The following is a 27,853-nucleotide window of genomic DNA, read 5'->3' on the forward strand; positions in this document are numbered from 1 at the left end:
CAGAAACAGACTCACAGACATAGAGAACAGACTTGTGGTTGCCAAGGGGGAGGGAAGGATTGAGAGTTTGGGATTAGTAGAGGCAAACTATTACATATAGGATGGATAAACAACAAGGTCCTACTGTATAGCACAGGGAACTGTATTCAATATCCTGTGACAAACCATAATGGAAAAGAATATGAAAAAGAATATATATGTATAACTGAGTCAGTACAGAAGAAACCAGCACAACATTGTAAATCAACTATACTTCAATAAAATTTTTTAAAAAAAGAATAAATTGAACAGAGCAGAAAAAATGGTATAGCCATTTTGGAAAACAGTCTGACAGTTTCTTATAAAGTTAACCATACAACCCAGCAATCCCATTTCCAAGTATTTACTTGAGAGAAATGAAAACTAGTTTAATTAATAGGTTCATAGAATTCATAGTTGTATACACACAAAAAGTTACTTTTACTGTATATAAATTATACCTAACTATAAAAAAAAAATTTTTAAAAACTGACCAGAAAAACAAACAAAAGGTTTGAAGTTTCACTTTTGAATTCTATCTATCACACACTTAAGGAAGAAATAACACTAATCTTACACAAACTCTTCCAGAAAATAAAGGGAACACCCTCCAATTCATTTTATAAGGCCACTTGATACTAAAACCTGTCAAACCCAATAAACATAAATGCAGAAATACACACACACACACACACAAAGTGAGCATAGGACTCCAGCAATTTACAAAAATAATTGTACATCATAACCAAGTAGGGTTTATCCCAGAAATGCAAGGTTAGTTAAAAAATCAATGAGTTGTTGCTCAATGTATATGGAATTTCTGTTTTCCAAAATGAAAAATTTCCTAGAGATCTGTTACAGAACCATACGCTTCACATATTTTGATGGTCTCTCATTAAGTGTGTAAATATTTAAAATTGTTATAACTTCTTGCTGTATTAAACTTTTATTAATGCATAATGTCTTTCCTTGTCTCTTGTAGCCTTTTTTGATTTAAGTCCATTTTGTCTGGTATTAGCGTAACAGGAGTGGTTCTTTTGGTTACTATTTGCATGGAATATCTTTTTCCATCCTTTCACTTTAAACCTGTTTGTATCTTTGGATCTCAAGTGAATCTCTCACGGACAGCATATAGTTGGATCATGTGTATTTATCCATCTGGCATAATACCATCCTGGCAATCTCTGTCCTTTTCATTGGAGAGTAATCCATTTACATTTAAAATTATTACTGATAAGGAAGGACTTACTTCTGTCATTATGCTATATACTAATTCAATCTCCTTACTAGTAATCAGTCTGTTCAGATTGTTTGTTTCTTCATGATTCAAGCTTGGTAGGATGTATGTTTCTAGGAATTTATCCATTTCTTCAAGGTTTTTAATTTGTTGGCATATAATTGTTCATAGTAGTTTCTTACAATCTTTAGTATTTCCGTGGTATCACTTGTAAGGTCTCTTTCATTTCTGATTTATCTATTTTAGTAGTCTCTTTTTTTCTTGGTGAATCTAGTTAAAGTTTGTCAATTTTGTTTATCTTTTCAAAGAACCAGCTCTTAGTTTCACCGATCTTTTCTATTGTCTTTTTAGTCTCTGTTTCATTTATTTCCATTCTGATCCTTATTTCCTTCCTTCTAACTTTGGGCTTAGTTTGCTCTTTTTTTAGTTCCTTGAGGTATAAAGTTAGGCTGTTTATTTGAGATCTTTCATTTTTCTTAATGAAGGCATTTACCACTATAAACTTCCCTCTTAGAATTGCTTTTGCAATTCTTAGGTTTTAGTATGTTGTTTCCATTTTCATTTGTCTCAAGATATTTTTTGGTTTTCCCTTTGATTTCTTCTTTGACCCATTGGTTTCAGGAGCTTGTTGTTTAATCTCCACGTATTTGTGATTTTCCCAGTTTTCCACTTATAATTAATTTCTAGTTTCATACCATCATGGTCAGAAAACATACTTGATATGATTATAATCTTCTTAAACTTATTAAGACTTGTTTTGTGGTCTAACATATGATCTATCCTAAAGAATGTTCCACATGCACTTGAAAAGAATATTCTGCTGCTGTTGAATGGAATGTTCTGTAAATGTCTGTTAGGTCCATCTGACCTAAAATGTAGTTTAAGTCTAACACTTCCTTATTGATTTTCTGTCTGGATAAACTATCTATCTGTTGTTGAAAGTTGAAAGATTTAATGAATTTTTAAGCTATAATAGAAAACTAACAAGAAATTTCTCCCCTGAGACTGTTTCGGGTCCTTTAAACCACTCTGATCCACCTCTGCTATTAGTTCTCCTTTAGTGATCAAGTGTAAGAAGCACTGGATTGATGAAGTTGGTTCTCTGCTATAGTTATGTCATCTCTGATAAAATTATTCTCTAGCAGGCAGATGACTTACATGGAAAGATTGGTACAGTACTCCCAAAGATATTTTTTTCCTCTATCTCTGCTCTGCCCTCTTCTTCACATCCTTTGAAGAGGCACCTTGCTGCTGGTTAAAAGTGTGAACTGTGGAGTCAAACTTCCTGGGTTGAAATCCCAGCCCCACCACTTAGTGGCCTCGGGAAATTTAACCTAACCTCTTCCTGCCTGAGGCTTCTCATCTCTAAAGTGGATATAATAGTGTTTATTTTATAGGATTATTATAAGGACAATATAAGAATAATAGTAAAAGGCTTAGGTCAATGCCTGTGTGTGCCAACTTAATTGAGTTCCTATTTCCTATGTCTGCAACGTACTGTGATGTTAGTATTTCTGATATAAATTTGTCTCTCAAATAGAGGTGGGAGGAGTCCTTGAAAGAATAGGTCTTGTCTCTCTTCCTCCTCTCTCTCAGTCCCTCTGCAACTTTTTCTCTGGCTCCCTCTCATTCTCTCAACAAATATCTACTGAGCACCTTCTACGTACCAGGCACTATTTTAGGCTGATGATTATATTTTGAATCAGAAAAGCATTTTCCCTCTCTTTTTACAATATAATGAAACAAATCAGTACTTGAGCAGGCTATTGCAGTGCAGTAAGGTGGAAAGAGGGAGGGGAAGGCAGGAACACAAGGTATTCTGTGTCTGTCTATTCTTTGTGTTTCTGTCTCTCTGTTTCTGTCTGACTCTGTCCCTCTCTTCCTCTGTGTCTGTGTGTACGCCTCTTGAAGGAAATTAAGAGATTTCCCAAAGTACAGGAAGAACTTATTGTATGAGTACAGTTAACCTGGGATAGTCTGGTTGTAGCCAATTCTAGCCAGCAGGGGGCAGGAGTGTCCAGCTGTATAAATCAGTGCAGTTAAATGTTTCTAAGACCTACTTTTAAAAAGTGCTTTTTTTTTAAAAATTTTTATCGGAGTATAGTTGATTTACAATGTTGTGTTAGTTTCAGGTGTACAGCAAAGTGAATCAGTTATACATATACATATATCCACTCTTTTAGATCCTTTTCCCATATAGGCCATTACAGAGTATTGAGTAGACTTCCCTGTGCTCTACAGTAGGTCCTTATTAGTTATCTACTTTATACATAATAGTGTGTATATGTCAACCCAAATATCCCAGTTTATCCCTCCTCCCCTTACCCCCTGGTAACCATAAGTTAGTTTTAAAAAAAAAAAGTTCTTTTAATTTGTTCTGTGGAATTCTTTCAATTTTTAAGCTGTATAATTGTTACATAGCAAAAATGACTATTGGTATTGTCATGTTAAAACAATTCCAATTTGGCAAATTGGAATAAGTTTCTACTGATCATGAATGTTGATTTTGTTCTCACACAAGGATTTAGCCTCTCCTTAGACCTCCAAATAACAAAATTTTCTGCCTTTTTATATTCAGCAGATAATTTCAACTGGAGACAGGGATGGATGGGAAAACTTACACTCTGAAGACATCAGGCCTCACCAGCAATCTTGGGCTTCTCATTTAAATTCCCTGAGTTTTTACTGGAGAAGTTTGCAAAGACCAGGATGAAGGCTATATTGGACTGCCCAGGGAACCACACTCTTCAGGGACTGTGGACATTAGGAAGACATGTGCAGTTGACATTGAAAGGCTAAGCCAAGGGTATGACCTTGCTTTCTGATCTCTTGGCTTTCTGCACTCACAGCTGTCACAACAGGGGCCTTCCCAAAAGTCAGACCCACCTCAACTGTGTTAAAAAGTTGGGGTTCTTGAATGTTTCCAAGGAACTTACCTTTTATCCCTTCATTTGATACTTGTTTTACAAAAGATACATTTTGAGTTTCTATTCAACATAGAAATTATCCTCTAGCACTCAAGGTGCTTTCTATAGTCTTTATTGGTGCTTTCTAAACATTCCTTAAAACAAACTGATTTGGGACAGAGAAGAATACTCTTCAATTTCCTTGTTTTTGTTATATAGTTTCTTCTTAATTCTAAGTATTTTATTTTTAATATTTAACAATAGTACATGTTGTATAAAAAAAAATTGAAAAATACAAGATTGAAAGCAAAAATTGTCCAACATCCTACCAACCAGTGATAACCAGCACTCATATTTTGCTATACAACTTTCTGGTCTGGCTGTCTCTGTCTTTAAGAAAAGTGGAATCACACTGGATGTGACAGAGACTAAGAGTTGTCTCCCAGGATTTGTTCTCCTTTTCTTTCTATATAGTAAGATCCCAAGCTTTTAGCTCAGCATATGACCTCAGCTTGCAGGCTGGTGTGGCCATACAAATTAAGTTCTAGCCAATGGGCTACAAGTGCAATGATGAAAAGTTCTAGCAGATTTTCGTGAAGCGGGGACATACCCTTCCATCTCCTTCTCTTCCTTCCCCGTAGTTAGAATGCAAACATAATGATTAGAGCTGGAGTAGCCAGCTTAGACTGCAAGAAGCCCCGTGCTGAATGTTGCAGAACAATCACATGCAAGGAGCCTGTGTCTCTGATTACCCTGGAACAACCATCCCAAGCTGGAATTCTGTTTACATGAAGGCAAAGTAAACCTCAATCTTGTTAAAGCCACTTTTTTTGTGTATTTTTGTAACTCAAAGCCACACTTCATTCAAACTAATATGCTAGATCTATATGTAGTTCTATAATTACATTCAAATAGCCAGTCTCTTTTCTTTATGTATATATAATACAATAAGTATCATCCTACCACATAGCTTTATTGCTTAAAATAGGGGAGCAGTGCCCATGTAAATAGCTTTGAAAATACGGTTTTTAATGGCTGCATAATATTCTATTGTGTCATAGTTTAACCATTCCTGTATTTCCCCCAATGTATTACTCTTATTTCTAATGAGGAAGAGGGAATCTCCTTGTATATAAACCTTTGTGCACATTGCTAATTATTTTAGGAAATAGTCCTACATGTGATTAGTTTTTATATTTTCACTTTTATCTACTGTTGGGATTTTATTGTTATTTTTAGAAAAAAAGTATGTAGTGTTAGATACTTATAAAAGAATATTTGTGTGATGACTATGTAAGTTTAAAGAAGAAGAAGAAAATAAACACCATGGAACCCTTTATCCAATCTCAGAACTCAACCACTATCAATATCTGAAGCTGCATGTGGGCTCCTCCCTAGTCTTAACCCCTACTAACCTCCAGAGAAAAATACTGTACTCAAGTTTGTTGCTGTCATCTCGCCCTTTTTTGTTGTTATTTGTCTTACCACATATACATCACTCAGTTCCTGAAGCCAAAAGTATTGGAGTCACTCTTGAACTCTTATTAGTCTTACCCCTCACATCCAATCTGTCAGCAAATCCTGCTGGCTCTGCCTTTAAAAACATATCCAGAATTCACCACCACAGCAACATTCTATTCCAAGCCACCATCTCTCACCTGCATTACCAATGAAGCCCCCTAACTTGGTTCCCTCTTTCCATCCATGACCCCTTCCCGTCCACTTTCAATACAGCGGCCCGAGTAATTCCGTCTAAACCTAAGTCAGATGGTGCACAAAGTCAGGTCTTTGCACAATGGCTCTCTATCTCAGAGAAAAACCCTACAAGATCACATGGTTGGTCCCACCCCTCCCTCTCAACCTTGCTTCTCTGAACACACTCAGACCTTGGGGCTTTTGTATTTGCTGTGTCTCCTGTCTGGAAGGCTCTCTCCCCAGATCTCTGCACAGCTAACTCCTCGCTTCGTTCAAGTCTTCCCTCAAATATATCTTCTCAGAGAGGCCTTCCCTGGCCACCCTATCTAATTAATCTCCCTACCACTTCCTAGCCCCTTCCTTTAAGATTCACTTTCTACTGTGTAACATGTTTAATTTACTTATCTTGTTTGTTGTCTGTTCCATCACTTGAAAGTAAGCACCATGAGGGCAGGCTTTTTTGTCTTTTGTGTTTACTGCTGCCTCTATCTTTGGTGTCTAGAACTCTGCTTGGAATATAGTAGGTACTCAAAACACATTTGTTGAATCAAAATTGAATTGAGTGTATATATTCTCATACCATATATTGTTTAGCTTTGTGGCTTCTGAGTTTTATGAAAATGGTATCCTCCTCTACATCTACATCTATGTCTTGCTTTATCTACTCAATGTTTTTTTTACACATTTTTAAAATTAATTTATTTATTTAATTAATTTATTTTTTGCTGCGTTGGGTCTTCGTTGCTGCACGCGGGCTTTAGTTGTGGTGAGCAGGAGCTGCTCTTCGTTGCAGTGTGCGGGCTTCTCATTGCAGTGGCTTCTGTTGTTGCAGAGCACGGGCTCTAGGCGCACGGGCTTCAGTAGTTGTGGTACATGGGCTCAGTAGTTGTGGCTCAGGGGCTTAGTTGCTCCACGGCATGTGGGATCTTCCCGGACCCGGGCTTGAACCCGTGTCCCCTGAATTGGCAGGTGGATTCTTAACCACTGCACCTCCAGGGAAGTCCCTCTACTCAATATTATATGTCTGGTTTACCCATGTTTGTCTGTATGACTGTAATTAATTCATTTTCACCACAGTTTGATATTTTGCTGTCTATGTCATTGTTTAATTAGCCATTCTTCTCTTGATGGACATTTAGGTTGTTTCCTTGTTGATTTATATATACTTATGCACAAATGTGTATATAAACATTTATATACATTTACACATATGCCTCTGGGATCTTGTTAGCATGTCTGTGGGATAAAGTTTTACAAACGGAATTTTTGGAGTAAAGGATATTTCTGTTTTCTTGATTTTAAAAAATTATTTTTAACTGTTATATAAAAATAAACATTAGATAAAACATACCACCTTAACCATTGTAAAGTATACAGTTAAGTAATATTAAATATATTCACAGTGTTGTAAAACAGCTCTCCAGAAGTTGTTCATCTCGCAGAGCTGAAAGCCTATGCCAATTAAACAACAACCCTGCATTTCCCCCTCCCTCCAGCCTCTGGCAACCACTATTCGGATCTTCTATTTCTGTAAATTTGACTAGCTTAGATATGTCATAAGTGGAATCACACAGTATTTGTCTGTTTGTGACTGGCTTATTTCATTTAGCATAATGCCCTCAAGTTTCATCCATGTGATAAATATGCATCTTTTTTTGTACTATGTTGTCCTTTTTGTTCCACTTCCTGAGAGATTTCTCAACTTGATTTTCTATTTTTCTCATAAATTATTTTTCACTATACAGTTTCTTTTTACTTAAAAAGGTGAGCATAAAAACTAAATAATATCATAATTATGAAAACAATATACTTAGCAGGAATTAATTAAGTAAATACAGGGAATTCCCTAATGGTCTAGTGGTTAGGACTCGGCTCTTTCACTGCTGGGGCCCAGGTTCAAACCCTGGTCTGCAAACTGAGGTCTTACAAACCGTGCAGTGTGGCCAAAATTAAATTAAATACAAACATAAAATCTTGTATTTTTTGACCACCTTTAAATATTTTAAAATTAATTTTATTGAAATATAATTTACATATAAAATTAACAAATTTTAGGCGTTCAATTCAATTTCTTTTGACAAATGTATACAGTTCTGTAACCATCACCACAATCATAACGTAACATCTCACCCCAGAAATTTTCCCCATGCCCTTTTTTAGACAATTCTCTCCTCTTGCTCTTGGCCCCTGGCACCACTGCATGGGAGGGCATGGGAGCGTATTCTGAAATTACATTTACAATTTTTCTGTAGAGCTAAAATTATTTCAAATACAGGCATACCATGTTTTGTTGTGCTTGGCAGATATTGCCCTTTTTTTTTTTTTTTTTTTTTTACAAACAAAGTTTTGTGGCAACGCTGCGTTGAGCGAGTCTATAGGCGACATTTTTCCAATAGCATTTGCCCACTTCGTGTTTCTGTGTCACATTTTGGTAATTCTTGAAATATTTCAGACCTTTTCATTATCATTATATTTGTTGTGGTGATCTATGATCAGTGATTTCTGATGTTACTATTATAATTGTTTTGGGGCACCAGAAACTGCACCCGTTTAAGACAGTGAGCTTAATCGGTAAATGTCGTGTGTGTTCTGACTGCTCCACCAATTAACCATTCCCCCGTCTCTCTCCCTCTCCTCAGGCCTCCCTATTCCCTGAAGCACAACAGTATTGAAATTGGGCCAATTAATAACCCCACAATGGCCTCCAAGTGTTCAGGTAAGAGTTGCCCGTCTCTCACTTTAAATCAAAAGCTAGAAATGATTAAGCTTAGTGAGGAAAGCATGCTGAAAGATGAGATGGGTCAAAACTAGGCCTCTTGTGCCAATTAGCCAAGTTGTGAATGCAAAGGAAAAGTTCTTGAAGGAAATTAAAAGTGTTACTCCAGTGAACACGGGACTGCTAAGAAAGCAAAACACCCTAATTGCTGATATGGAGAAAGTTGTAGTGGTCTGGACAGAATATCAAACCGGCCACAACGTTTCCTTAAGCCTAATCCAGAACAATATCCTAACTCTCTTCAATTCTATGTAGGCTGAGAGAGGCAAGGAAGCTGCAGAAGAATAGTTTGAAGCTAGCAGAGGTTGGTTTTTGAGGTTAAAGGAAAGAAGCCATCTCCATAACATAAAAGTGCAAGGTGAAGCCACAAGTGCTGAGGTAGAAGCCGCAGCGAGTTATCCAGAATATTTAGCTAAGGTAATGAATGCTGGTGGCTACACCAAACAATGGATTTTCAGTGTAGACAAAACAGCCTTATATTGGAAGAAGATGCAATCTAGGACTTTCACTGTTAAAGAGGAGAAGGCAAGGCCTAGCCTCAAAGCTTCAAAGGACAGGCTGACTCTCTTGTTAGGGGCTAAAGCAGCTGGTGACTTCGAGTTGAAGTCAATGATCATTTACCATTCTGAAAATCCTAGGGCCTTTAGGAATTATGCTAAATCTAGTCCGCCTGTGCTCTGTAAGTGAAACAACAAAGCCTGCATGATAGCACATCTGTTTACAACATGGTTTACTGAATATTTTAAGCCCACTGTTGACACCTACTACTACTCAGAAAAAGAGATTCCTTTCAAATAGTACTGCTCATTGACCGCACCTGGTCACCCAGGAGCTCTGATGGAGATGTACAATGAGATTCATATTGTTTCCATGCCTGATAATACAACACCCATTCTGCAGCCTGTGGATCAAGGAGCAATTTCAACTTTCAAATCTTATTATTTTAAGAAATACATTTCATAAGGCTATAGCTGCCATAGATAGTGATTCCTCTGATGGACCTGGGCAAAGTCAATTGAAAAACTTCTGAAAAGGATTCATCATTCTAGATGCCATTAAGAACATTCACAATTCATGGAAAGGAGTAAAAATATCAACATGAACAGGAGTTTGGAAGAAGTTGATTCCAACCCTCATGGATGACTTTGAGGGGTTCAAGATATTAGTGGAGGAAGTAACTACAGATATGGTAGAAATAGCAAGAAAAATGCAATTAGAAGTGGAGACTGAAGATGTGACTGAATTGCTTTAATCTCTGATAAAACTTTCGTAGAGGAGGAGTTGCTTCTTATGGATAAGTAAAAAAAAAAGTAGTTTCTTGAAATAGAATCTACTCCTGGTGAAGATGCTATGAAAATTGTTTAATTATTTATTTTTATTTATTTATTTTTGTCTGTGTTGGGTCTTCGTTTCTGCACGAGGGCTTTCTCCAGTTGCGGCAAGCGGGGGCCACTCTTCATCGCGATGCGCGGGCCTCTCACTGTCGCGGCCTCTCTTGTTGCGGAGCACAGGCTCCAGACGCGCAGGCTCAGTAGTTGTGGCTCACGGGCCTAGTTGCTCCGCGGCATGTGGGATCTTCCCAAACCAGGGCTCGAACCCGTGTCCCCTGCATTGGCAGGCAGATTCTCAACCACTGCGCCACCAGGGAAGCCCGAAAATTGTTTAAATGACAACAAAGGATTTAGAATATTACGTAAACGTGGTTGATAAAGCAGTGGCAAGTTTTGAGAGGATTGATTCCAACTTTGAAAGAAGTTCTACTCTGGGTAAAATGCTATCAAACGGCATTGCATGCTACTGATAAATCATTTGTGAAAAAAGAGTCAATTGATGTGGCCGACTTCATTGTTGTCTTATTTTAAGAAATTACCAGTCACCCCAGCCTTCAGAAACCGCCACCATGATCAGTCAGCAGCCATCAACATCAAGGCAAGACCCTCCACCAGCAAAAATACTATGACTTGCTGAAGGCTCAGATGATGGTTAGCATGTTTTAGCAATAAAGCTTTTTTTATTTTTTAAATTAATTTTTTATTGGAGTATAGTTGCTTTACAATGCTGTGTTAGTAAAGCATTTTTCAATTAAGGTATGTGTACATTGTTGTTTTAGACATAATGCTATCGCACACTTAACAGACTACAGTATAGTGTAAACATACCTTTTTTTTTTTTAACATCTTTATTGGAGTATAATTGCTTTACAGTGGTGTGTTAGTTTCTGCTTTATAACAAAGTGAATCAGTTATACATATACATATGTTCCCATATCTCTTCCCTCTTGCGTCTCCCTCCCTCCCACCCTCCCTATCCCACCCCTCTAGGTGGTCACAAAGCACCGAGCTGATCTCCCTGTGCTATGCGGCTGCTTCCCACTAGCTATCTATTTTACATTTGGTAGTGTATATATGTCCATGCCACTCTCTCACCCTGTCACATCTTACCCCTCCCCCTCCCCATATCCTCAAGTCCATTCTCTAGTAGGTCTGTGTCTTTATTCCCGTCTTGCCACTAGGTTCTTCATAAACATAACTTTTTTATGCATTGGGAAACGAAAAAGTTCATATGACTGACTTTATTGCGATGTTTGCTTTACTGTGGTGGTCTAGAACCGAACTTGCAATATCTTTGAGGTTTGCTGGTACAAAGTTTAGTGAAAAGAGAGAAAGAGTGAGTACAAGACCTGTACTCACCTGTTATTCATTTTGCTGTCCTGGAGCCACTTCATTCCATTATTTATCACCCAGAGATAGGGTGGCACCAGTATTAATTTCCTATTGCTGCTGTAACACAATTACAACAAATGTAATTGCTTAAAATAAGAGAAATTTATGATTTTAAAATTCTGGAAATACAAAGTCAGAAATGAGTCTTATGGGATGAAGTCAAGATTTTAGCAGAGCTATGCTCCTTCTGGAGATTCTAGGGGAGAATTTGTTTCCTTGTCTTTTTCAGCTTCTAAAATTCATCTACATTCCTTGGCTTATGGTCCCTTTCTCCGTCTGTAGGGCCAGCAACACAACATCTTCAAATTTTTCTCTCTCCCTGGCAGTCACATACCTATACTTCTGTTGCCGCATCTCCTTCCGTGACTCTGACCCTCCTACATCTCTCTTAAAACCCTTGTGATTATATTGGGGCCACCTGGATAGTCCAGGATACTCTTCCCAGCTGAAGATCCTTAAGTAACTCAATCACATCTACAACATTCCTTTTGCTGTGGAGGGAGTTACCAGGGGTCAGGCTATGGACATCTTTGGGGGAACATTTTTCTGTTTACCACATACACCTGTGAAATTCTAGGAACGTTGGTTACATCCTAGGGTGGTCATGTAGTTGGGAGGTACCAGGATACCAATATGGCCCTACTTACGGTGTGAGATTTGTGAACAAAGTTTCTATCATACTTTGATCTGTGGGGAATGACTACAAGACACAGGGATGCAAAGCTGAGGAGAATTGCCTATTTTAATCTAATGCTTTGGCAGAACAGGGGTTTGAATTTGCGATCTGATCAAAGGAACTGTATTTGAATGATCCAGGCAAGAGTGAGACTTACTTAATATGGATACTCCTAGTTCGTGACCAGAAACCTAGACAGAACCTAAGATGGAGAGATCACCCTCTGTAGCAATTGGAACCATCTGATACAATGACAACCTGCAGGGGCAGGTAGGTGAGGGAAATACATTGATTACTTAGTCCTGGGGAATGCCTAATTTCCATAAGCTTTTCCAACTATACTGTAGCAGTCAAGTTCGATGTTAGAAAGATGATGCTTTGGTTCAGTTAGAAGAAGGAGATGTTAAAGGCCCTTACTATCCTAAGTAAAGAATAAAGAATACTATTAATTCTGTCATTGGCTACCAGTGTCTGCTGACATAGGGGCTGAAGGGGAAAAGTACATTAGGTACGTGTGCAGTCAGTAAACGGGTAGATTGTGGTTAAAACACGTTCTTAATTAAGGGGGGCATCATGCTACCTACAACTACTGCCGAGAACAGGTGGATCCCATGGATTGTAGACAGAGGTACTGAGTGTGCTAAAGTGTAGGAGTTCCAGGTAGAGATGCTGATGGGTAGTAGACACCCTGATGAAAATAATCAGGGTCACATACAGTTGGCTTTCAGGAATTTATCAGTTTGGGGCTTGGGCAATGGCAGAAAAGAGTTTTCTAGAAAAAAGAGTTACAGATTGCATAATTGACCAGTATATTATTACCACTTGTACTGGATATTTTCCTTTTTCTCTTCTAAGTCCACTCTCCACTGTTTCCTCCCTTCTCAGTAATCTTGGAAATTGAATTTAATAGACTGCATCAATAAGATTCCATACTCTCAGGCTTCCTGTTGGGCTTGAGAGGCACTGGCAGGAGGGCAGAAGGAGGAAAGAGGGTAATGGCCAGGCGTTATTCCTCAGCTCCCTGCCTGCAAGCTCACTGCGGGCTAGCTCTGTCTATACACAGGCCACAACTCCTACAATCACTACTCTCATCAGGTTCCAGTGACTGGCCTTCTCCTTGTCTCTTCAAGGGGGAAGCAGGGGACAGGTTTGGGGGTGGATAAGAGCTCCTAATGGATTTTAATCCAGGGTGTTTCACCTTCCCTTTTAAGGATTCTTTTAAGCCTGCCCAAACCTCTGTAAATAGCCCCTTTATTAAGCAATCCTCAAATACTCCTCTTAAGAGCGCCATCTATCTCTTGCTTGTCTCCTGACTCATACATCATGCAAACTAAGGAATAGATCCTCCACCATGGGAACTCCTTATGAGCCTGAGCAGTTCAGGGGTGGCTTGGGGTATTGAGGGGTGCTTCTGAATAATACAATTTAGTTTTTTGATTTAAAGGAATGCAGCAACCCCTGTGATGGGGAGATGTCCGTTTAACACCTTGGAATTCATCTATTCAATAAATAATTATTGAGCATATGTTATGTGCCAGGCACTGGTGATACAGCAGTGAAGAAAACAAACACCACTGCACTTGTGGACCTCTATGCAGTTGGAGGAGATAGATGATGAGCAGAATACATAAATAAAATACATACCGTATGTTAGATGCTACGAAGGAAAAATAAAGGCAGGGAAGAAAGATGGGGGAGTTGGAAGATGTACAATTTTAAATTGGACGCTCAGTGAGAGCTTCAGTGAGGAAGTAACATTTGAGTGATGACTTCAAAGAGAGTTGGCAAAATAGTTGCTGGGATGTACAAATAGGATTCAGGATATGAAGTAGGTGTCTGAAACCTTACATATCAGATATTTGCAGGCTGAGAGATTTTGCTGTTTCTGTGACATTACATGAAACAAGCTCTTTTCCAAGGATACTCCAGCCAAATTTTCATTATAGCAGCTGTCAGCCGTAGCGCTGATGGTGCTGAGAATGAGCTGAAGGAATGTGGCCATGCTTGGCATCTTTTACAAAATTAGGCTGCAGAATCCCCCTCTCCCTTTCTCATCCTCAGGACTAGTATATTACAGTGTAAGAAAACTATCCTCTTCCCGTGCTGCTTCTTTTAATACGAAAAAAGTCTTTGAAGAGTCACCTGAAGAAGTGGCAGAAAAAGGAAGTGGTCAACAGCTGGAGACCTTCTGCTCTGGGGGCTCATCCCTATTTCCTCCCTTCCCATCCCCCAGCTTAAACTCACCGGGAAGAATAAAACCTAGGGCAGGGCTTTGGCCCATCCTGCAATACATGAGATCAGTGCAGGTAACTGATACCTCTGAGGAAATGAGGTCATAGGCCTGAATAATAAGGTACCTGGATCAGTTAGGAAGGATGTTCAGTTGCTGCTAGTAACAGACACACCTATTATGATACATAAGGATATATATTTCCCACTTAATGGAAATCTAGGGAAATAGGCAATCAAAGGCTAATAGAGCAGCTCTACAAAGGCATAAAAGAGCCAGGCTTTCTTCTCTACCATTCTTAGTGTTTCCACCCTTACCTCACAAAGTGGCTGCTTGAAAGTTCAACCATCGTATCTGCTTTCCAGGTAGGGAACAGGAAGAAAGGCAGGAGGGCCAGGACTGTACCTCAGCTGATCTCCCCAAAGTCCTATGTACCAACTTCCACTTAGTTTTAAGGTGATTGGGAAGTGATGTTTTAAGCATTTTATAGTCTTACAGTAGTGTTTGTTACTTATAGGTTTTTTATGAGTTTTCTTACGTTTTAAGAAATTTATTTGGGGTTTGGGGTTGATGTGAAATGTATTATAACTTCCACTGGCTAGTGACTTCACTCAGAGCATCTCATCTTCAAAAATGGATTAATGACATTAAGCAGGAAATGCCTATATTAGCAAACTAAGCCCAATAGTGTCATAAAAAATTCATTATCAAGTTTATCTTAAGAATGTAAGCATAATCTATGTCAGAAAAGTCTGGCAATATAATTCCTCCCTAATATTCTAAAGGAGAATATCATATGATAAACTCAGAAGACTTTAATAATGATTACCATTTATGCTAATTTTTTAAAATCCTTAAAAAACATGAAATAGAAGGAAACTCCCTCATCTTGATTAATGTTTAATACAAAAAACATAGAGCAAACTTTTTACTTAGTGGAAAAAATTTAGATGCATTTGCTTTAAGATCAGGAAAACACAAGTTTGCTCACATTCATTTGTACTATTTTACATGGTTCTGCAGTACCTAGTAAGCTGTATAGGAAAAGAAAAAAAAGATGTAAGAATCAGGAAAAAAATGATAATGTTCTCACTATTTGTAGATGATGTGATCATCTATATAGAAAACTCAGAATCAACAAGCAAACTATTGGCACGAATGAGAGCATTGAGAAAAAGCACCAGATACAAGATGAATTGATAAAAATCAATAACATTTCTCTATATGAGTAATGATCAACTGGAAAACATAATTTAAAAGCAAATATATAAATATCTAAGAATTTATCAAATAATATAGAAATTACCTATGAAAAAATAGTTTAACCTTTATTAAAAGACATAGGAAAATACTCAAATAAATGGGAAAATATTTTACTTTTGAATGAGATAACATTATTATAAAGACATCTATTCTCCCCAAATTAATCCATAAATTCTGTGCAATCTCAATAAAAATTCCAGCTTTATTTATTTATTTATAAACTCAACAAACAGTCTGAAGTTATTTGAAAGAACAAAGTTTATCTTTTTTAGTTGTAAAAGAAGAGCCAAATGCAGAGGAGCAGGTGGTAAGACATACTACAAAGCCATGGAAATAAAACAGTAAAGTACAAGAACAGATAAATAAACACTGGAACAGAATAGGGAGTTCAGAGATACAGCCATATATATTTGAGAGTTATTACCACAAAACAGGGAAAGGACAAACTAAACTTTTTCATGGATGGTTTGGGGAAAACTAGATCACCAAATAGAGAAAAAAATAAAACCATGTTCCTTCCAAATATGATAGTTGAATGTGGACCCTAAATATATTAAAGACTAAATGTGAACTTTAAATTCACAAAGATAATGGAAAATTATGTAGCCCCAGTTGTCCTCTTGCTGTGTCCTCAAATAGTTGTCTCTCTGTGTCAGTGTCTTGACCTCCTCTTCCTACAAGGATACCAGTCATATTGGATTAGGTCCTACCCATGTGACTTTAGTTTACCTTAATTACCTCTTAAAAGGTCCTGTCTACAAATGCAGTTGACCCTTGAAGAAACTGGGCGATACAGGTGCCGAGCTTCTGTGCAGTTGAAAATCGCGTATAATTTATAGTTGGTCCTCCGTATTAGAGGTTCCTCTGTATCCACAGTTCTGCATCCATGGAGTCAGCCAAGCTTGGATGGTGTAGTACTGGAGTATGTACTATCAAAGAAAAATCCGCGTGAAAGTGGACCCATTTGGTGCAAACCTGTGTTGTTCAAGAGTCATCTGTATCGTTGGGGTATTCTGTGGTGCTAGGGGTTAGGACTTCAACATATGAATTTTGAGGGGACACAGTTCAGCCCAATAACACGCAGGGATAAGTCACAACTCCTAATCCAGTCATCCAGACATTTGTCTGTTGTAACACAGGAAGGAATTACTTTGGTTCTATTGAATGGGGCTCTTCCTAATTCTTTTCTGTTTGAGAAAGAGTCTTCCTGGACAAAAGTTATCTTGGCTCTTTAAAAAAAAATTTTTTTTAATTTAATTGTAGTAAAATAGGCATAACGTAAAATTTACCATCTTAACCATCTTAAGTGTATAGTTCAGCAGTGTTAAGTGTATTCACATTTTGTGCAACCAATCTTCAGAACTTTTTTGTCTTGAAAAACTGAAATTCTATTCCCTTTAAACAACGCCCCATTTCCCCTTCCCACTAGTCCCTGCAACCACAATTATACTTTCTGTTTCTATGAGTTTGACTACTCAAGATACCTCATATAAGTGGAACCATAGAGCATTTGTCGTTTTATGGCTGGCTTATTTCACTTAGCATTATGTCCTCAAGGTTCATCCATATTGTTGCATGTGTCAGATTTTCCCCCTTTTTAAGGCTAATAACATTTCACTGTATGTATAAACTACATTTTTTTTTTGTTCATTCATCTGTGAATCCATTCATCCATTTATTTATCCCAAATGTCAATGGACATTTTGGGTTTATTCTACTGTTTTGGCTATCATAAATAATGCTGCTATGAATGTGATGGGTGCACAAATATCTCTTTGAGACCCTGCTTTCTATTCTTTTGGATATATGCCCAGAAGTGGTATTGCTGGGTTATATGGTAGTTCTATTTTCAATTTTTTGAAGAACCACTATATTATTTTCCATAGCAGCATCTTGGCACTATTGGAGTGGGGATTTAATCCTTGACTCTTTCCATTGAGAGGAACTCTTTCTGGCCCTTTTCTGTCTGGGTGAGAATTTTTCTGGATGGAAGTCTTCTTAGGTTTTTTTTTTTTTTTGAGTGAGGATTCAATCCCTGACTCTTTCTGTTGAGTGGAATTCTTCTAGGCTCTTTTCTGCTGAGTCGAATATTACTCCTAGATCTTTCATGAGGTCTTTTTTTGTTTATTTGAGTACTAGCCTAGACACGTGAGTAATTCTCACTCCACCAGGCTCCTCTCCTCCTGACTATATGCTCCATCACTATGGCACTAATGCAGTCTAAGGATCTCCAAAAATGTCAACATTTTTACAAAGGATAGTTTGGAGCTACAATATCCTCTCTCTGGGGTTCTTGGGATCTCCCCAGGCTGGTTCATCTATGGGAGGCCCATGCATCCTAAGGATCAAAAACCCCCTCTAGATAATGGTGTTGTTCCTCTTGGTATGAAGAAACTGAAAAGTGGCTTTCTCAGTCTCACTTTAGTGGGGCCATTCAACAATCTCAATCAACTTTATCTGAAGCTATTTAACCTCTCAAGGATCACCTGTCCTCCTCACCCATTACTCCTTCATCTATTCCAACCTTAAAGACACTCATACCTGCCTCCTTTTCCTCTCCTTATCCATCTGCTCCTTCAGACTCCTTCTTTTCTCTCTCTCCACCATGTCCTGACCTCCCTTGTATCTACCCACCCCACACCCCTGCCAAACCTGGTCCACTTTGCTGTCTCCCCACTACCCTATAGTTACTCAAGACTTTGGCCCTACTTTTCTGGTACTTGGACTCCAAGGAAGGAAAGTTGAAGGACTTCAATTGTCACTTCTCAACAAGTCTTTTTTTTTGGCCCCGCTGCATGGCAGGATCTTAGCTCCCCAACCAGAGATGGAACCTGGGGCCCCAGCAGTGGAAGCACAGAGTCCTAACCACTGGACCGCCAAGGAATTCCCAACAAGTCATTTTTAAGCATTGGTCTCAATCTGCCTTAAATGAGATAAGAAAGGACTTTCCTGAACCATGAAAAAACAGAAAATTTCTACATAATTCAGATTAGTTTTCGAGGCATATTCTCCAGGGCTTCCAGACCTTTATCAATTAGCCAAACTTCTTGTGGGTCCTGGAGATGCCAGGATCCACTTATAGTCTGAAAAAGCCAAAGACTCATAATTAAATCAAAATATAACCTAGGTCAATCATAGGGCTAAGGAGAGTGGAGAATAACTCAGATTTCATCCCTACAGAATAGACTGGTCAAAGATTCAATTCAAGGGTATAGATACTAAAGAGGCAAATGAGTCTCTAATTATAGGCATATCTAATTATATTATTAGGAAACATCTGGAAGGATTATTCAGGCCTAACCCTGATGACCACACGGTATGTGCTTTAGATACCGGTTTGTTAATGGGTTCTGTGCAGAACTTAGGCTGTTCAGAAACATATTAATTGGTAGAATGCTCCTCTCTCCAAAATCCATGCATAGGCTGATAAAATTAAATCCACAAAATGCAAGCTCCTGACTCTTCAACTTAAACAACTTGAAGAAAATTGGAGGTTGAACAGGACTACAAAAGCACAATCCTGAAGATGAAGAAATGATGAGAAAAAATAATGAAGACCCTTGCTCTAGGACCTGGATAAAAAGTTTGACTTTATCAAAATTGAGGATTTCTTTTCGATGAAGGACATTGTGAACAAAGTTAATAAACATCCAAAAAATTAGGAGAAAGCATTAGTATTGTCTAATACCGACGAGGTATTGATATGTAGAATATATGAGAAATGCCTCCAAGTCAACATTGACAAGGAAACCCAATGGAAACAGGGGCAGACTCTCAGACAAGGAACCCCAAGTGTCTGATATGCACATGAAAAGACATACGAAGCCATTAGTAAGTACCTAAATACAAATTAAATCAGTGAGATAAGACTTTCTATCCATCAGATTAGCAAAAAGTAAATAGTCTATTAATGCGAAATGTTAGTGGGAAGGTGGCGATACAGGAACCCTCATGTGCTGCTGGTGACAAATTAGGTTTGTTCGTCCATTCTGTAAAGATATCTGGCAGTCCATGGTCTAAATATACGTATTCATACATATATGAATATATAGTCTAAATATATATGTAAATTGCATTTACATAGTTATGTATATGTATATATAGTATGTATATAATTTATATACACATATTTGCATATATGTGTATATAAATAGATTATAGATATTTAGACTATAGTTATATGTTCAAGAGAGAGATTCCTAAGTTTGTTCATTTGCCTTTCCATGTTTTCAAAAACTACCTTCCTTTAGCTGCGTTTTCGCCCTGAGAGAGCTCTGAGTCAGGCGAAAAAAAGGCAGTTGTGTTGTGTCAGTCCTTCAGAGAACCCCCAGACAGATGATCGCAGACAAACACAATTCCTTGGGAACAAGGCCCCCTCTCCTTCCCTCCAGGACCAGGTATCCACACCAGGAGCATGAGCTGCCGGCCAGAAGACCCGCTGCTCTGTGGGGAGGGGGTGGGGCAAGGCTAAGTTAAAACACTATAGACACTTTTTTCTCGATTCAGTGTTCTCTTGGTTGCTATAAATCTTTGACCACATTCCAGAGTTCTGACAAAGTTGATTCTGGCAGTTTTTGTTCATTTTTTTTGGTGTTTCTATGAAAGGACAGGTCCTTCAGGCTACCTACTCTACCATTTTGACTGATGTCTGGCCTCACCAAGAATTTTTTAAAAATAAAGCTAGTTGCCCCTAAATGCCTTACAATGAAAATATATACTATTCAGTGCATAAAAGTAGTGAGGAAAATACATTCGCTGACTATCCTAGGTTTTGTATTAAGAGGACATGGAGCGCATACTTTTTGAGTACCGGTCATGCTGCAAGCGCAGTGCTAGAAATCTTACATTTATTAAATCATCACTGACTAGCTTGGGTCATCTGTGGCCTCTGTAAAACAAGAGGGTTAGATGATCCCTAACGTCCTTTCTAGCTCTAATCCTGTATGACTCTAAAAAGATCTTGCTTTGTGTTTTGAAAAGAACCAGAGTATACTTACTGTTGAAATGGAAACATGTTAGAAAAAAGAAAAGATCAGTTGCTGAGAAATAAATGCAGTGCTGTACCTGATGTAATACTGATGACTGAAGATGGGGCTTCTAGATGTCGGTCTGGCTAATGGTAGAGTCAGGCAAAGAGTAGGCAACCGGGAAACGGGATGGTTGGACAGAAAAATAAGCTTATAATTAAATGGAACGTATGTTATTCTCCACAGGGAAATGTACTGAGTGTTATGACAAACCTAAAGTTTTTTCTTTTTAAACAAATAATCAATCTGAAAGGAATAATCAATAAAATGTTCAGGAAATAGATTAAGGGGGGAGACGCCTCAAGCTTTACCAGATTTTCATAGGACAACATGTTATTTCTGAAATACAGATGAAGTAGGAGCACAAATTTTATAGTCAAAAAACCTGAGTTGAGGGACTTCCCTGGTGGTCCAGAGGTTAAGACTCTGCCCTTCTAATGTAGGGGGTGTGGATTCAATCCCTGGTTGGGGGACTAAGATCCCACATGCCGTGGAGTGTGGCAAAAAAACCACAAAAAACAAAACAAAAAAACCTCTGACTGGGAATCCTGACTCACAACTTTCTATTTAGAGGACTTTTAGTAAGTGAATCTCTTTTGAGTCTGAGTTTCCTCGTCTGTAAAATAGAAACAGTAATTCTTAATTCACCGAATTCTTTTGCAAAGGTTAAATTAAATGAGATAGTAAATACATTTATTTATTTTTTACAAGTTAGACTTTTTATTATTACTGACCCAAGAGATTTAATTCTCTCATCAGTTTATATTCACATCATAAAACATAAATTAATTTCATTGTTTTCATTTATTTATTTATTTTGTTGTTTTGGGGGCAGGATATGTATATCATGCAGTGTGTTAGACCACATAGCCAATTTATTGCTGCTGAGTCCTTTAAAAATTTCAAGAGGGATTTTTTTTTAATTTGATATTAAACTAAGCAAAAAAAATTAGTCGGTCTAAAAGTAAATGCATTTATTATAGAGATTCCCAGACAGTTGCTCTAGAAGTGGGAACTGTTCTCGCTTCAGACTTAGAGGAGAACTTACAAGACAAACCTAGCCTGGATGCTGCTTTGCGTGGACGCCTCTCTCCTGATTTTCCCAGTTAGGAAATATTGAGCTAAACCAATGCTAGTTCTCTATGGGACACATCTTCTAACTCTAAAACACATTTTGAGGTGTCTAGTCAAGCAGCTGGACACAGATGTATTAACTACAGTGAGGTTGGGCTAACCAGGAAGGATGGGAGTGTGAAACTGTGTGTGCCCATTCGATGAAAGAGAAGTAGGGTGAGAAGTGGGAAGAATCGGCCAGAGGAGAACAAATGAAACTGAGGCCATAGGAAGAAGTCTGGACAGGGAGGTGGCATTTGATATCCAAGAACAGATTAACAAACACAGATGATAGGGCTTCCCTGGTGGCGCAGTGGTTGAGAATCTGCCTGCCAATGCAGGGGACACGGGTTCGAGCCCTGGTCTGGGAAGATCCCACATGCCGCGGAGCAACTAGGCCCGTGAGCCACAACTACTGAGCCTGCGCGTCTGGAGCCTGTGCTCCGCAACAAGAGAGGCCGCGATAGTGAGAGGCCTGCGCACCGCAATGAAGAGTGGCCCCCGCTCGCCGCAACTGGAGAAAGCCCTCGCACAGAAACGAAGACCCAACACAGCCAAAAATAAATAAATAAATAAATTTATAAAAACAAAAAACAAAAAACAAACACAGATGATATTAATATTCAGGGAGGATAACTGACTTCAAGAAGTTCCAGTTAGAGGAACTGCTTGTTCACCCATGTGTGCAGACAAAGCTCCTAGATACAGGGACCTAGAAGCAGGCAATATTCTGACATGCAGGCAGGTGGACATGACATGAGGCTGGGGCTCAGGGACTGACTCTCAGTTTGAGAAGGAGCCTGGGGATTCATGAGAATCATTCTAGAGAATCGGGGTCACAAGCCAGGTTTTCAAACACTGGAGAACAAAACAGTGATCTAACTACCGAAACTGATGCTAGATGCAAGGTTTCTCAACCTTGGCACCACTGACATTTTGGACTGGAGAACTCTTTGTTAGGGGGGGCCGCCCTGGGCATTGTAAAATGTTTCGCATCAGCTCTGGCCTCTACCCACCAGATGCCATTAGTATCCCCTCCTCAAGTTGTGACAATCTAAAATGTCTCCAGACATTGCCCAATGTCCCAGGGCAGGGTGGATGGGGAGACGGGAGCAGGGGAAAAGTCACCCCTAATTGAGAACCACTGGGCTGGCGTATGCCTGGTGGGAGAGCACTGCTCCAACGGTGGAGGCTGGGGTAAGAGGGTCTCAGGGATGGTTTGATCTAGAGGACGGAATGACTGACAGTGGCCCAGTAAGACAGTGTAGTGAAGCGTTCTGCCAGATCTGTCGCTTTCATCATTTCTGTGCAGCCTGTCCTGTTTTCTCTACTCCCCTTTCAGTGTGCTTTTGCGTCTTGAGCTGCCCTTGGGCTTCTGGTTTCTTTGCCTCCTACACATGGAGAGCCAAAAGACCTGGGAGAGCCTTTGGCCAACGGCTGATGTGGCCGATGTACGTGAGACAGCTCCCTTGCCTAGAGGGTTCCCTAATGTTCCCCTCCCCTCTTTGGGGCTTTGCCTGATTGACCTCTTCCATTTCCCTGCTTCCCCTACTCTCTACTGGCTTCTTCTGGGAACATGTCCTTAATAAATTACTTGCACACAAATCTCTCCTTAGGGTCTGCTCCCAGGGAACCCAGCTTAATACAGCCAGGAAGGCTGGGGTCAAAGGACAGAGTCAGGTTTGAGAAACAAGGCCAGGAGAGCAGCTCAGAATGAAGGCTATGAAGGATAAGCTGGCCTGAAGCCCCCATCATATGGGTTTCCAGCGTGAGACCTGCAATGGGAGAACTGACTGAAAGCAGTTGAGGGCAACCAGACAGTGTGGTCTTGGTCTCAGGAACAAGATTGAAAGCAAGAATAAAGCACAAGGCTTTCAGATGCTGTAGAAATAACAACTATTAGAAGAAATATCTCTAAAATGATTTCTTGTTAATGTTAAATATCTCTAGAGAATTCATCATCACAGGATGAAAGAGTCTAATCCACTGGAGTCTGAAAACGGTGCAGTGGAGTATTTCAATCTCTGTAATATAGAAACAACCCGGCAAATCTATATACTGCCACTCCTCCCTCGGCTGGTTAAAACATTCAGTGAGCTGCTAGGAGTGGAGGACATCTATCAGAGGTGACTGTTCCCTCTTCTTTCTCAAAGCAGAACTATTTCTGCACCATTTGCACTCTGGTAGCTGATTGATACAATGAGTTTGGGAAGGACCAACTAAGAGCAGTTTTGCAGTAAAGATGGCTATCTTGTTAAAAAACTTGCTCCTTCATTGTTACTTCATTGTTACTGCCATTCCACACAACAGGGACCAAACTTTGATGGGCCATATGTAAGAATCATTTTTATGTTCGTAAAGAGGTTACAATAAAGACAGAAAATAAAAAGTTTAAAAAATCATTTTGGAAAGTAAACATAAGTAATATATAAACAACTTATTTTTAACATTTAGAAACATGATGTTTGAAATAGTAGGTTATAGGTTCTCTATTCACAATTTGTCTTTCATAATCATTTTCTTATTGTGTAAAGAAATCATCTGTGTTCTTCAGTTAGTATGTAATTTAGACCAGCCAGCAAGTTCTAATTTTTAATTCTGAAAATTAAAGCTTAAGGGATTCTTTGAGAATATTCTTTAAGAAATACACAGACAGTATGTGCCAAGAGGCATTAAAGACTATTTCTGGACTAAGTAATATTCTTTGAAAAAGAAAACCGTGGAAATGAATTGATTTCAGGAAAATTAATTCAGAGAGAATTAATGATGACAAAGGAAAAATAATAGAGTGAGACTAAAATAAAACTAAAATTAAATTCATAACAGCTATTAATTATGAGTTTAGCATAGTTTTAATCTCCAAATGCTTTAGATTTTAAATAATAATTAAAATATAATTACTGATAAAAAGTGAATAAGAAAGCACTTACAAACACATTTGCAAATAAAATTTCTTATTAATTCATTCAACTAACAGATCTCTGATACATTTTCTTCAGCACAGATGCCCATGTTCTGCACCACGTGAGACCCTTGCCCTGACCACATAGATCCATCACCCTAGACCACATCTGTTTGAACCAGGTGTGTCCCCTGCTCCAAAAAGAGTTAATCTGTATTCTTTTTAGTGACCTATGAGGTGGTCCAGCAAAAAGCACAGCAAAATAGGAATATACCATACATATGTGATTTGCAGAACTACTTAGATTCTTTCTCTTTAGAAATATGAATGTGACACATAAAGAGAACATATGTAGTTGGTAGGGTAGTGAGACAGAAGCTAAATAGACAGAGAAATAAGAAAAGCTGCAAAGACCATGAGGTAGCAAAAGACACGGGGAAGCAGAAGCCATAAGAAAACAGAATCTCACTGATGTGTTGAATTGGAGTGAGGTAACTGGTTGGAAGAGGCAGGAGAAATATTAGTAGAAACATATAGTAGCTGTGTCTTGGTAATACTTGAGCATTCTAGGGAGAAGGAAGCAAAATGCATCTGCTGCTGAGATCATTCAAGCAGTATGGACACCAAAGGATTTTCTAGTTTTCAAACTACATTCTAGGCTCTTTGAAGCCAAGCTTTTCCTATATTCCCATGGGGCCTGGCTTTGTGGTTGAAACTCCTTTCTCTCTTATTTTCTCATGCACTATTCTTTGAACCCCTACTGCCTGAGGTATCTAAAAATAATCTAACTAGTACACCATGAAAAGGAGTTTGGACTTCAATCTGAAAACAATAATTATAAAAGGGATTCACATTTTCATTTCAGAAAGAAGACCCTGGGACCAATGTGGAAATAAGTTGAAAGTGGACTAGAGGTAGAGATTATACTTTGGAATCTGTTTTAAATCAGCGAGAGATGGTGATGGGTGATCAATGAATTGGATTACGAAGGGGGATGAATGAACAGAATTTGATTCAGCTTAGATGTAGTCAGTGAGGGAGTAGGAAGAATCAAGTCTGATTCCTAGTTTCCTCGTCTGGGCAACCAGATGGATGGTGATGACTTTCACTGAGAAAGGTGACGTATGAAGAGGACCAGCTCCATTTTGGGGAGGAGTGGCAGGTGCCAGTGAAACTTCCAGGTAAAGATGTCCAGTAGGCAGTGGAATGTTCATATCTGGATCTCACACAAGAGCTCTGGAGTTATAATTTTGTGTATAAGGGCTTGGTACCATGAATTTCAGAGATATCTGAATAAAAATTTCTTGTTTTATTTCCATAGCACTAACTTTAGGGATGCTCTTGAACTAGGCTGTGTTAGCCTAGGGAAGCTGAGAATATAGGATGTGTTCATGTCTGAATATCCTCTGTACTGCACCTTAGCTATCACACTGTACATTGTATAACTCTGAGATTGATGAGTTACCTTGCCTAGGTGAGGCAGTCTCTTCAGAAGGCTATGTATAGGACCAGTTTAGCTTTACGTATATAAGGCTAGGACTAGAAGGGGAAGTAAAGTTTCCAGGTCTGATGTTATATATTCCAGAAGGTCTGAGTATTTGGAAGGTCTAGAAGCTTGCACTTTCATATCTTGGCTGATATTACAACTCTATTCCTTTCTGTATTCCTTAGATATGTAAATCCAAGTGTTGTCCCTATTGTGGTATTTCTGTTAATCTGGACATTCTATTGGTATTTGTCAAAATGGAGGTTATATAGGGTGATATCAATGGATTGGTAGGAATTGAAGTCATGGTGTGTATAAGATCACTTGGGAGGATAAATTAAGAAAAGAGAGCAGGGAACAGAATCCTGGGAAACACTAATATTTAAGGAGTAGGTGAAAGAGAGAAAAGTCCAAGAGGAGAATAAATGAATGATGACGAAATCTCAGGGATTGAACAACTAGAAAGGTAGATTGAGTAATATTTGTATGTCATCATTAAACTGAGACAGATGTTTTCTTGTTACACATGAATACATGCTCATTGTTAGATCAACTTTCTAAAAGATTCATAACAAAGGCTCAGAAAAAGATGGGTTTCCTAATTTTCAACTAGAAAGTTAAAACTTGCTGATAATTAAGTCTATTTATAAGTTAATAAAAGACTTAGCATGAGTAATGACCTCAAAAGTTACCTTTTTCTATTTAAAACATTTACTCAATACTTAATGTGTGCTAGGTATTGTGCTTTACCTGCAATATCTCATTTAGATATTAGAACTACCTCATGAGGATGGCACTTATATTTTCTTCTTTTAAAGAAGTGGAATGCACCCCAATGTTCATTGCAGCACTGTTTACATTCGCCAGGTCATGGAAGCAACCTAAATGCCCATCGACAGACAAATGGTTAAAGAAGATGTGGTACATATATACAATGGAATATTACTCAGCCATAAAAAGGAATGATATTGGGTCATTTGTTGAGACGTGGATGGATCTAGAGACTGTCATACAGAGTGAAGTAAGTCAGAAAGAGAAAAACAAATATTGTATATTAATGCATATATGTGGAACCTAGAAAAATGGTACAGATGAACCGGTTTGCAGGGCAGAAGTTGAGACACAGATGTAGAGAACAAACGTATGGACACCAAGGGGGGAAAGCCGCGGCAGGGTGGGGATGTGGGGTGATGAACTGGGCGATTGGGATTGACATGTATACACTGATGTGTATAAAACTGATGACTAATAAGAACCTGCTGTATAAAAAAATAAATAAAATTTAAAAATTAAAAAAAAATAATAAATAAAGAAGTGGAAACTGAAAATTTGAGAGGTTAAATAATTTGCTGGAGTCACCCAGGTAGTAACTAACAGGGCGGAGATTCAAATGGAGGGCTTTTTGACTTGAGAGCCTGAGGCTTAGCTACTATTTGAAAGCATTACTTATGGTAATAAAAGGTTAGATTTATCAGGCATTTATTAGTGTAATTTTCAATGAAGACAGATTTTGTAGGCACATTACACTCATACCAACATTTACAGGTGTGCTACAATTTTAAAAGTACTTCTTGATATACCTGAAAACAATAATACATATTTGAAAAATTTGTTTTTGGTACTAAAAGAGAAATGATTCTATTTTCAGAATGCTAACTCCTGAGTTTATCTGATTTCTTAACTTGTGAAACCAAAAATTGTTTTTACCTTTGCTAACTTGCTTGGTTTTGGCATAAAGTCATGCATAGTTCCCAGGGCAATACAGCCTCTCTGGGCATATGTAAGTGGAAAACTATTTGTT

At 38.5% G+C, this 27,853-nt stretch overlaps 1 long non-coding RNA gene across 1 annotated transcript; it reads left to right on the forward strand.

Moving 5' to 3' along the window:
• Nucleotides 1-3,839: 3,839 nt before the first annotated feature.
• LOC132372589 (uncharacterized) lies at nucleotides 3,840-27,048 on the forward strand. The gene is made up of 3 exons (XR_009505206.1): nucleotides 3,840-4,061; nucleotides 8,496-8,572; nucleotides 26,920-27,048. It is a non-coding gene; the product is annotated as an uncharacterized LOC132372589 (long non-coding RNA).
• Nucleotides 27,049-27,853: the final 805 nt, after the last annotated feature.

Source organism: Balaenoptera ricei, chromosome 10 (assembly GCF_028023285.1).
Source record: "Balaenoptera ricei isolate mBalRic1 chromosome 10, mBalRic1.hap2, whole genome shotgun sequence".
Taxonomy (NCBI): Eukaryota; Metazoa; Chordata; class Mammalia; order Artiodactyla; family Balaenopteridae; genus Balaenoptera; species Balaenoptera ricei.